Here is a 12,022-nt window from a genome sequence, read left to right as displayed (position 1 = left end):
TATATATTTTTTTATGTTTGTTACTTATGTGAATGGTTTTGGAAATGACTGTTCATGCGGATTACACAGGGGGATGTGCTGCCCATAATCCAGCATCTTTCATCCTGATGAAAGAGAGCGTTTGCTCGTTGATCGGCTGCTTGATTATACAAGCCAGTTATCACCTACAAGCGTTCCTATGAACACTTTTACCCTATAATTTGCCTTTTACGTTGGTCTTCGTCCAAATGGCCCTACCCACTTTTAATAAGTGATGCCACATTTCTGGCACAAAAAGCCATCATACAATCCCACTATATTGTGTGTTTCTGTCATTAAGATCAAGTTCACACAGGACAGTTTGTTTATTCCTTAACTAAAGTACAGTGGATTTTATGACTTTCTTTTTTTTCTACCTAGTAGATAAATTCACTATTGTGTTTGCTCACACGGGTTTGTAGTGGTGTTTTTTTCCCACATGCAGTTTTTGTGTTAAAAAAACAGTTAACTCCAAATGTTAGCTGAAAATCTATGGGAAATTTGAAACACTGGAAACAAGTGTGTTTTTGCTGCTGGCGGTTTTTAACTCTTTTAGGACCCTTTTGCATTTTTGTCTTACTCCCTGCCTTTCCGGAGCCATAACTTTCTTATTTTCCCGTATGATGGCTTGTTTTTTTGCCGGACAAGTTGTACTTTCTAATGGCACCATTTAATACATACAATGTTAGTAGCGAGCTGGAAAAAAGTTCCAAATGGGGTGGAATTGGGAAAAAATACACCACAGTTTTTTGGGTTTTGTCTTTACAGCGTTCCCTATGAACCAAAACTGTCCTTTGCCCTCCATTATCTGGGTCAGTGAGTGCCTCTAGAAAAATTTTCTTCACTCCCAGTGAGATGAGTGACCTTTTTAAAGGCTGTCAGGGATACCATGGGGGTGGAGGACATTCAGCGTCCCTATACGGTTCAGGAGGAGATGTTTGGGGGATTTAAGGTCAAACGCTCCAGGGTATTCCCTATAAATGAAAACATTAAGGAGATGGTGATGGATGAATGGGCCCATCCAGAAAAGAAACTGGGAATTTCCAAGGAATTCAGGAACCGCCTTGTATTTGACCCATCAGACGCTAAAATTTTTGACGAGGTCCCTAGAATTGACGTTCAGGTGGCCAAAGTCAATAAGAAAACCTCACTTCCATTTGAGGATTCCTGTCAGTTAAGGGACACTATGGAAAGGAAGGCTGACAGTTTATTAAAAAAGTCCTGGGAGGCAGCTATGTTTAGTGTCAAGACAAACATAGCTGCTACTTCAGTCACCAGGTCTATGTACCTGTGGCTGAATGAATTAGAAGGTCATCTAGCTAGCAAGACGTCCAGGGAACAGATACTACAGTCGTGGCCAAAAGTTTTGAGAATGACACAAATATTAATTTCTCGTGCATGGCATTGGGGGACACAGTCCAACTACCACTAGGAGGCACTAGACACAAAAAGTGTTGGCTCCTCCCCGTTGGGCTATACCCACTCCACAGGCACAAGGCTATTCAGTTTTTGTCTAGTGTCCGTAGGAGGCAGACCTGTCCTGCTTTTTTTGCAGGTCCTGCTGTTTATTTTTTATTTTATTTTTTATTCTTTTTTTCTCTCTTCTGCAGGTCTCGGTGATCTTCACCGTTATACCTGCTGCAGGCTGGGGCTCGATCGTGTTCCACTTTAGTTGCCCCCCCCCCCCCCCCCCCCCCTGCGGGCGCGTACTTCTGTACCATCGCCGGTCACCCAGTCCCCACAGACTGCATCCGCAGTGGCTTGCCGGCATTCCCACGGTTCCCGTGTTGAGTCTGCCGAAGGGGTGACCCTGCGGCGCCCAAAGACATCAGATGGTGAGTATATTCCTGTGTCCCTGACCCAGGGTTAGGTTCCCTCCTGTGGCCAGGGGGGTTTGCCATCTCTATAAGGTACTACGATATGCTGCGCTCCGCGTTACCCCATGTTATAGAGGAGTACTCGCGTTGTTTCCTATTACAGAGCGGCCCATTCCTGGTGGAGTACAGGGATCTCCACTGGATCTTCTACCTTGTTGGGGCACGTAGCTGGTGAGCATCGGCCGCTGCAGCAGTTTTTGGTCATCGCTGGATGTCCTCCGCCACATGGAATCCTTCTGGGGTCATCAGCATTTATCGTCGCTGGACGTCCTCCCTGACGGGTCAGGGACAGGACCGCTGAGCGCCACACACCTGTCTGGTAGGTAATTTTTCAGCTGATTGCTCTGGCATCGGACAGGGTCCCGTAGTTCCTTCTGGGTCCAGGTGTTCTCGGTATTCCCTTATATTCTCTGCTTAGTTGTACTACATGTCAGAGGGGCAGTCCCCTTGGACCTTGCCGTCGTCTGCACCTGTCAGGTACTTTCTCCCCCTGGGAGTTTTCAGTACGCCGGTCGCAGCTGGTTTCTACATTTCTGTGTAGTCTCACCCGGCTATTTCATGGCGACTTCTGCATTCCTTATGCATATGGATGTCTGTCAATTTAGTGGTACATCCCGAGCTGCTGTACTTGCCCTCTCTGGGACAATGTATACAGTTTGCTAGTCACTGTTCTTGGAATGGCTAGTTGTCCATGGCCAATGTCCCTTCCCCTATGGTAGTTTCATTTCTCCTTTCCTGGATATTCTGGCTTGCGTTGTCTTCTGGTGGTTCAGCTCCTGGTTCCTTGTGAGCCCATTCCGGGTACTCCTTTCTGGAGTCCCTGTCCCCGTTCATTTGACCACTCAGGTTCTGCATGACAATCGTTTTTTTGGGGGGGTCGGGGCCTGGGTTGATTGTTCCCTTTATGGGTTCCAATAGCCTTGTGGTCCTCTTGGGATTCGTGTCTCTTTTCCCATCCTCCCACGTCAAGTACCTGGTATTGAGTGGTTTAGCGCTACGGTTTGCAATTCCGCCGTATGGTCTCCTTCGGGAGGGACCTCCTCCTGTTGTAGAACCTTTCCTCCTTAGGCTGTTGGAGTACTCTCCTTCTACTTCCATGTCTTTCAGTCCAGTGTGTCCTGCTGAGATTTCCTGGGTCTGTATCTGGTTCCTTTTTTCCCCTGATGCTTCACATGCCCAGAGTTTCCTCTGGTCTTACGCTTCACAGTGATATCTTGTTTTCAGAGGCTCGAGCCTCGTCTCCTGTTTTTGGTACGCAGGTCTTACTCTCTTTTCCTGGCTTTTACCTACAACCCCCTCCTTCTCCAAGGGTTGGCGGTTTCCTCTAGGGTGCTTAACTTCATCACCTGCCTTGCGGTGAGGGGAGACCTGCTCCCTTCACATGTGAGCCTTGCTATGGCTTCCCTCACTCGTTTGGCTTCCAGTACTTCCTTGTTTCCTTTCTCCCCTAGCCTGTCAGGGGTTGACCACAGGTTTTTTTCGCTCTTTGGGTCTGAGACAATTTAGAGCGTTAGATAGTCCCAACACGCGGTGCTGTCCTAATTTTTTTCTCCAGCCCTTGGTTGAGCTCGGTGTTCCCTTTTGCCGCATTCTTGCATTTGGGATTTTCTTCCAGGCATTTTTCCTGGGGTGCTGACAGTCTTCACTGATTCTTCCTTGAGGTTTCTTCCTTGTTATGGAACCTCTTGCCCATTCCGTGTTTTCTCCTGTTGGGTCACTTGGTTCTCCTGCACCTGTATACCCAACCGGTGGCATGGCTGTTCTTTTCCCACCCTCGGGGACTGCTTTTGGACGTCCCATGGTGCTGTGTCCCCCAATGCCATGCACGAGAAAATTGGATTTTTTGTACTCACCGTAAAATCCTTTCCTCATAGTAGGCATTGGGGGACACAGATCCCTCCCTGTGTTTTTACTTCCGATTTTCCGGGCTGGTCTCTTGATCCTTCCCGGTACGGGAGTTGTTGGTTCCTTGCTTTTTTTCTCTCTCCTACTGCTTTTGGTACAAACTGAATAGCCTTGTGCCTGTGGAGTGGGTATAGCCCAACGGGGAGGAGCCAACACTTTTTGTGTCTAGTGCCTCCTAGTGGTAATAGGACATATACCCATGGTGCTGTGTCCCCCAATGCCTACTACGAGAAAAGGATTTTACGGTGAGTACAAAAAATCAAATTTTTCACAAAGTTTTCTGCTAAACTGCTTTTAGATCTTTGTTTCAATTGTTTCTGTGATGTAGTGAAATATAATTACACGCACTTCATACGTTTCAAAGGCTTTTATCGACAATTACATGACATTTATGCAAAGAGTCAGTATTTGCAGTGTTGGCCCTTCTTTTTCAGGACCTCTGCAATTCGACTGGGCATGCTCTCAATCAACTTCTGGGCCAATTCCTGACTGATAGCAACCCATTCTTTTATAATCACTTCTTGGATTTTGTCAGAATTAGTGGGTTTGTCCACCCGCCTCTTGAGGATTGACCACAAGTTCTCAATGGGATTAAGATCTGGGGAGTTTCCAGGCCATGGACCCAAAATGTCAACGTTTTGGTCCCCGAGCCACTTAGTTATCACTTTTGCCCTATGGCACGGTGCTCCATCGTGCTGGAAAATGCATTGTTCTTCACCAAACTGTTGTTGGATTGTTGGAAGAAGTTGCTGTTGGAGGGTGTTTTAGTACCATTCTTTATTCATGGCTGTGTTTTTGGGCAAAATTGTGAGTGAGCCCACTCCCTTGGATGAGAAGCAACCCCACACATGAATGGTCTCAGGATGCTTTACTGTTGGCATGACACAGGACTGATGGTAGCACTCACCTTTTCTTCTCCGGACAACCCTTTTTCCAGATGCCCCAAACAATCGGAAAGTGGCTTCATCGGAGAATATGACTTTGCCCCAGTCCTCAGCAGTCCATTCACCATATTTTCTGCAGAAGATTAATCTGTCCCTGATGGGATTTTTTTGGAGAGAAGTGGCTTCTTTGCTGCCCTTCTTGACACCAGGCCATCTTCCAAAAGTCTTCCCCTCACTGTGCGTGCAGATGCGCTCACACCTGCCTGCTGCCATTCCTGAACATTTATGCTTTGAGAGATCGCCAATTAACGCAATCAGAGGGGCTACCCAGATCCATGCCTCTACAAGGCATGGGACTGGGCTATGTCCAAGGATCGTACTACTTTACTCCAACCGCAACCTAAGAAATCAAATTCTCAAGATCTCATCAGAATAATCGGTACTTTCGACTCCGAGTCTAGACAAGTCCGAGATATTCTAAATCGATATTGGTCCCTTCTTAAGACAGATCCTGACCTTATGCAAGTTTTGCCTGAAAACCCGGCGATCACCTATAGACGAGGACGCAATATAGGTGATACATTGGTCCATAGTCACTTTGAGCCCCCAGAAAAGAACACATGGCTGTCTAACAGACAGGTGGGCACATTTAGGTGCGGGAAATGCAAGGCATGTACATTTATAGCCCCAGGCAAAACATTTACGAACAGCCAGGCAGACCGGACTTTCTATTCTCGTAACTTCGCTAATTGTAACACCTCTGGGATTGTTTATCTGGCTGAATGTGACTGTGGACTCAAGTACGTTGGTAAAACCAAAAGAATTTTTAAAAAACGCATTCTCGAACATATCGGGGATATCCGTAACAAACGAGATTAACCGATATCAAGATATATGTGGATGAGTCATGCGGGGTCTAATAAATGTATTCATTTTTTCATGATTGAGGTTTTAAAAATGTCTAAGCGGGGTGGTGATCTAGATAAACTATTAAAACAGAAAGAATCCAGATGGATCTTTAGATTAAATACCATCACACCGGAAGGATTAAACGAAAATATAGACTATGCGTGCTTTATTTGAGGCCTTTTATTTTCTTTGGGATCAACTTATCATTTGTATAATACAACACATGTTGACTGGGTTGTTAACCGCCCCGATTTTGATCCTTAAATATAAATAGTAGTCACTCTTGTTAAACTTGATTATCCACTGATAATTTATTATATTAGAATATAGCCATGGATTTATTCATATATCTGTATCTGGCGTATCCTTATACCTTTATATTGTCACACTATATCCCATTTTTATGAGACTATAGCTCCCTTGGGGTAAATACCCTCTCCCCTTGGCAATAATTATTGGCTATTCTTGCTTTATATTTCCCGTTCCCTGTCTTTTTTCCGGATCTCGAACAATTGCGGTACCATCGGCATGTATAGCTATGTTGGAGCGGTGGTTAGTATACACCATCTAGTCATTAGGTTGCGGACCTGTAGCTCCACCCAGTCATGTGTCCAGTGTTGTGACCTCACATGTCACGTGATCGGCACTCCCGGTCACATGGTGACCCTTTGGCTATTACGTTGCGGACTGGTAACTCACGCCCCCGATATCGTGACCTCACTCTGGTCACATGAGCGGCCACGACACCTAGTTACGTCGTGACGCCTGACGTAATACGTCACGCGTCACACAGATCACATGGGCCTTTTACCCTATCAGGTATCTGGTGATAGTATTTAAAAGGGTATACCGCCGTCTCCTCGCTGCTATCCTATTGACCGGACGCCGGCATACTTCAGTGCCACTTGGATTTATCAGCAGGCACTGGCATCCTCATCTATGGATACCATTACTGGTCCATCAGCCTTCCCTGGGGAACGCAAGTATCGCTCATCATGATAGCGCTATCGGACTATTTTCAATGTTGCACTATACATTGACATGATATATTTGATCCCCTGTATTGTGTAACTGGTCTAATATTGGTGATTCTTATGCTATAATAGTCATGCCTCTATACCATTCTTAGGGTTTTATAATTGCCAAGATTTCTTTGAGTATAAATTAACACTCTATATGGGACCTAAGTGTGTATTTATAAATTGACATATCGTTATTCCATCCACATTTTGGGTTGTGAGTTAGAAGAGTCAGTCCTAACTGACTATACTTCTTTGACCCTATCTCTCAAACCATAATGGGCATGATATAAATTTCTTTGGGATTTGCCTACTAACTATGAGGCTTATACATATTTTTGTAGATTAGAACCAGTGGTTCTTTATCATGATTTTTATCAATTATCAAAAAATAATTAAAATCAAAAATAAATTGAATTAAAGTGTATAATTAATAAATTTATTAGGTACTCAGGTGATGGTTTTCCATGATCAACTTTGACCCCTGATGAGCCGACAACAACCAGGCGAAACGCGTAGGGACGGCTTGAACATCTTTTTCTTTATTTTGGTTATTTTTTCACTTGGATATTCCACATCACTAATGTTGGGTACTTATATTGTTATTTATTATTATTTCTGTACTTTTAGTATAGGTCGTCGATTAGGGCATCTCTTTTTTCCCCTTAGGGTCCTCCAGGGTTACCAGGAGGAACGAGAAACGGGATCGCCCCTATCGGGGCGGTTATTCCGTATCTAGGTAGGGTATCTTACACTAGGGCAAGAATTAGGGACATTTATCCCATTAGGCCCCTATCAATCTATATCTACCTCTATCAAATAACTCAGCAAGACCTTACTACTAGACCTATACCTCTTTATAATTTCCTTTTTTCATTTGTTATTTATATTTTGTATCATTATAAAAGGGTGTAACTACTTTTTACATAATAAACAATAAAGGTTATATTTTAGAATGGTGGTAGTTCTGTGAAGTTGCCATTCCTGAGCAAGCTCTGCACTGGTGGCACTCTGATCCCGCAGCTGAATCCTCTTTAGGAGACTATCCTGGCGCTTGCTGGACTTTCTTGGACGTCCTGAAGCCTTAACAAGAATTGAACCTCTTTCCTTGAAGTTCTTGATGATCCTATAAATTGTTGATTGAGGTGCAATCTTAGTAGCCACAATATCCTTGCCTGTGAAGCCATTTTTATGCAACGCAATGATGGCTGCACGCGTTTCTTTGCAGGTCACCATGGTTAACAATGGAATAACAATGATTTCAAGCATCACCCTCCTTTTAACATGTCAAGTCTGCCATTTTAACCCAATCAGCCCGACATAATGATCTCCAGCCTTGTGCTTGTCAACATTCTCACCTGAGTTAACAAGACGATTACTGAAATGATCTCAGCAGGTCCTTTAATGACAGTAACGAAATGCAGTGGAAAGTTTTTTTTGGGATTAAGTTAATTTTCATGGCAAAGAAGGACTATCCAATTCATCTGATCACTCTTCATAACATTCTGGAGTATATGCAAATGCTATTATAAAAACTTAAGCAGCAACTTTTCCCATTTCCCAATATTTATTAATTCTCAAAACTTTTGCCACGACTGTAGATTCTATTCCCTTGCTAAAATCTGCCACGGGTTTCCTAGCGTACGCCTCCGCAGAAACAATTAGAGTTTCAGCCAAGGATGCGGCCTTGTCCAAATGCGGCCCGGAGGGCACTTTGGATGAAATCTTGGGTCGGGAGACATCTCTTCCAAGATGAAGTTGTGTTCTATAGCCTTCTCGGGTGAATACGTGTTCGGTCCTTGAATTGGACAAGATTCATGAGAAGGCTACTGATAAAAAGAAAGGGTTCCCTGAGGAAAAAACCCCTAAAAAGAAACCCTCCTTTTGTGTCAATATTCCCAGAATAGTTCCTTTCGTGGTAAAGGTAAATCCGGACGTTGGAATTACCCAAAGGGGGAGGGGTAGAGGGTACCTCCTTAATCCCCAAAACAAGGGAGGTGAGAAACAGTGACGCCGTATAGGGGGAAGACTATCCCAATATTTTGTCACAGTGGCAGCAGACTTCTCTGGGCGCAAAATCTTGTTAAAGAAAAACCTGTCAAAAGGATTTTGTGCATAGAGCTGGGGACATGGGCTGCTAGAGGCCACTAGCTCATCTGCAATACCAGTCCCCACAGCTCTCTGCGCTTTTATTGTGTTTAAAAAACCGTTTTGATCCATATGCAAATGACCTGATATGAGTCCTGTATCCGGAGAGGAGTCAAGCGAAAGGAGCCCCAGCACCGCCCCGCGCCTCCGAATCTCCTCCTTGCTGGCTGACGTCACAGAGCTGGAGCGCCGAAATCTTGCGATGCGCTGAGCAAGCGCATGCGTAGTTTGTTCCCTGTGCTGATGCCAGTACAGGGAATGAACATGATGCTGTATGCTAGCTCGCGAGATTTCGGCGCGCCAGCTCTGTGACGTTCAGCCAGCAAAGAGGAGATTCGGAGGACGCGGGGCGGTGCTGGGCTCCTTTCCGCTTGACTCCTCTCCGGATACAGGACTCATATCAGGTCATTTGCATATGGATCAAAACAGTTTTTTTATAACACAATAAAAGCGCAGAGAGCTGTGGGGACTGGGTATTGCAGAATGAGCTAGTGGCCATCTAGCAGCCCATGTCCCCAGCTCATGCACTAAATCCAGGTGACAGGTTCCCTTTAAGTACGGATACAGGATAGTTATCCCCCCCCCCCCTCCGAATGTATTTCTGATTCTCACCACCTTCACCTTTTCAGCACAGCCAGATCTGGAAGGAGGTCCAGAATCTCCTGGACTGGGAGTAGTAATTCCTGTTTCGAGCTACAACGGGGCGGGGGTTCTACTCCAGCCTTTTCTTGGTAAAGAAGCCGGGAGGTTCCTTCCGCATGATCATAAACCTCAAGAGGCAAAACAAAATTGTAATCTACAAAAGGTTCAAGATGGAATCTTTAAATTCTACCAACCCTTTAATTCAGAAAGATGCGTCCCTCTGTAACAATCGACCTGAAGGACGCATACTATCATGTTCTATTCACTCCCAGTCTCAGAGGTTCCTGCGTTTTGCAGTAAAGGATTACAGAGGGTCTGTTCACCACTTCCAGTTTCATGGATCTCCCCTTCGGGCTGGCCTCAGCCCCAAGGATTTTCACGAAGCTGGTGGTAGAGATGGTCGCCTCCCTGAGGCCTCAGGGGGTGGACGGTCGTCCCTTATCTAGATGACTTTCTACTAATTTCAAACACGGTGGATCAGTCTATAGCGGATCGAGAAATCTTCTGTCCCTTCTGACTCTCTAGTTGGGCGATAACGTAAAAAAGTCATCCCTAGTTCCGAATACCAGGGTAAAGTTCTGGGGTTTTGCTGGATTTGAAAAAAAAAAAACACCTTCCATCCAGCAGAAAGAATCCAGAACCTGCAGTCATCAATCAGGCCTTCCTGGACGTTGCTCCTTCTCGTTCAGAGAAACGATGAGCCTTTTAGGTCAGATGACAGCCTGCATCGTAGCAGTCCCATGGTGCCAGGCCCATTACAGAGCCCTTCAGTCCTGGCTTCTAAGAAAATGGGACAAAAATCTGTCCTCTTTGGACAGGAAGATCCTGATTCCGGGCCACACAAAATCTTCAGTCCGGTGGTGGCTTCAAAAAAAAAATTGAAAAAAGGGCATTGTCTGGTTCAAGATCCCAGCAGTACATGTTCAGACCGATGCCAGAATAAAAGGGTGGGGTGCGAAAATTTACTCCGATCTCTACCAGGGAGACTGGCCTCCGAAAATTGCAGCTCAGTCCTCAAACTACAGGGAGCTCAGGGCAGTTTGGGAAACAATACGAACAGCCGCTCCAAAACTAAGGAACCTACATATAAAGGTCTATTCAGACAATGTAACGACCGTGTTCTACCTCAAGCATCAGGGGGGCACATGGTCTCAGAAACTAGAAGGTCTGTCCAGAAAAATATTCCTCTGGGAAAAAAAAAATGTAAAATCAATATCTCAATTCATTTAAAAGGAAGCCTAAACTGTGCAGCGGACTTCCTCAGCAGGACTACCATAGACAGGGAGAATGGTCCTTAAACATCGAGATCTTCAATCTGATTGTCCAGAGATGGGGCCTCCCAGGGGTAGATCTATTTGCTACAAGGATAAACGCAAAGGTATCAACCTTTTGCTTCCTAAACCCAAGGGACAGGCCCCTAGCGATCAACGCCTTCTCCCTGCACTGGGACTGGGACCTTGCATATGCCTTCCCTCTGTTCCCATTAATCCCAAGGGTTCTCCAAAAAATCATCCGGGACAGAGCCAGAGTCATCCTAGTCACCCCGTACTGGCCCAAGAGGAGCTGGTTCTCGATTCTAACCAAACTCTCCCCACAGGAAGCATTTATTCTCCCATGGAGAAAGGATATCCTGATCCAGGGGCCGGTTCTCCATCCTCATCCGGAAATCTTCAACCTCTCGGCCTGGATCCTGAGTCCAACCTTCTAAGACAAAGAGGTCTCTCTGAGGGTGTTATCTACCTTGAAGGCCAGCAGAAAGAAGGTGACTAACTCCATTTATTTTAAGATCTGGAAAAGATTCTGAACCTGGTCAGGCGATGAAGCCCCAGACCAAACCAAATATACAGAGGATTCTGGATTTCTTCAAAAGGGACTAGAGTCAGGGTTAAGTCCTTCTACCCTTATAGTCCAGGTCTCAGCGCTTAGTGCCTATTTTGATTCCGAATTAGCAGCCATAGATGGATCCAAAGATTCCTGAGGTCTGCAGCCAGACTAAGACCATCTCTCAAATCAAGGGTGCCTACCTGGACTTAAACATTGTCCTTAGGGGACTCACAGGTCCACCTTATGAACCCGTGGACTCAATTTCCCTGAGAATCTTTCTCAGAGGGGGCCTTTCATATAGCCATAACATCAGCAAAAAGACTGAGCGAGACCAAGCATTTCAATAAGACAACCATATCTCACAATACAGGAGGATCGTATTACTTGAGGCTAGACCCGACGTTTTTGCCAAAGGTAGTAACAGATTTACATAGAAACCAGGAGCTCATTCTTCCCTCTTTTGTGTGAATCCTAAAATTCTGGAGAGGGAACGTTTTCCATACCCTGGACGTCAAACGAACAGTACTAAAATACCTAGAGGTCACTAGAGACCTGAGGAAGGTGGACAACTTACTAGTGCTCTTCTGTGGTAAAAATAAGGGAAGCAGCTTCCAGATCTACCATTGCCCGATGGGTAAAACAGACATTACAGACTGCTACAAGATCGAAGGCATCAGTTGTCCAGAGGTCATTCGGGCTCACTCCACAAGACTATGTCTGCCTCTTTCGCTGAAAGGGCAGGAGCTTCCCTAGATCAAATATGCCAGGCTGCAACCTGGTCTAGTGTAAACACCTT

This window comes from Bufo bufo, chromosome 6, assembly GCF_905171765.1.
Source record: "Bufo bufo chromosome 6, aBufBuf1.1, whole genome shotgun sequence".
Lineage (NCBI taxonomy): Eukaryota > Metazoa > Chordata > Amphibia > Anura > Bufonidae > Bufo > Bufo bufo.
This window is presented reverse-complemented; position numbering follows the sequence as displayed.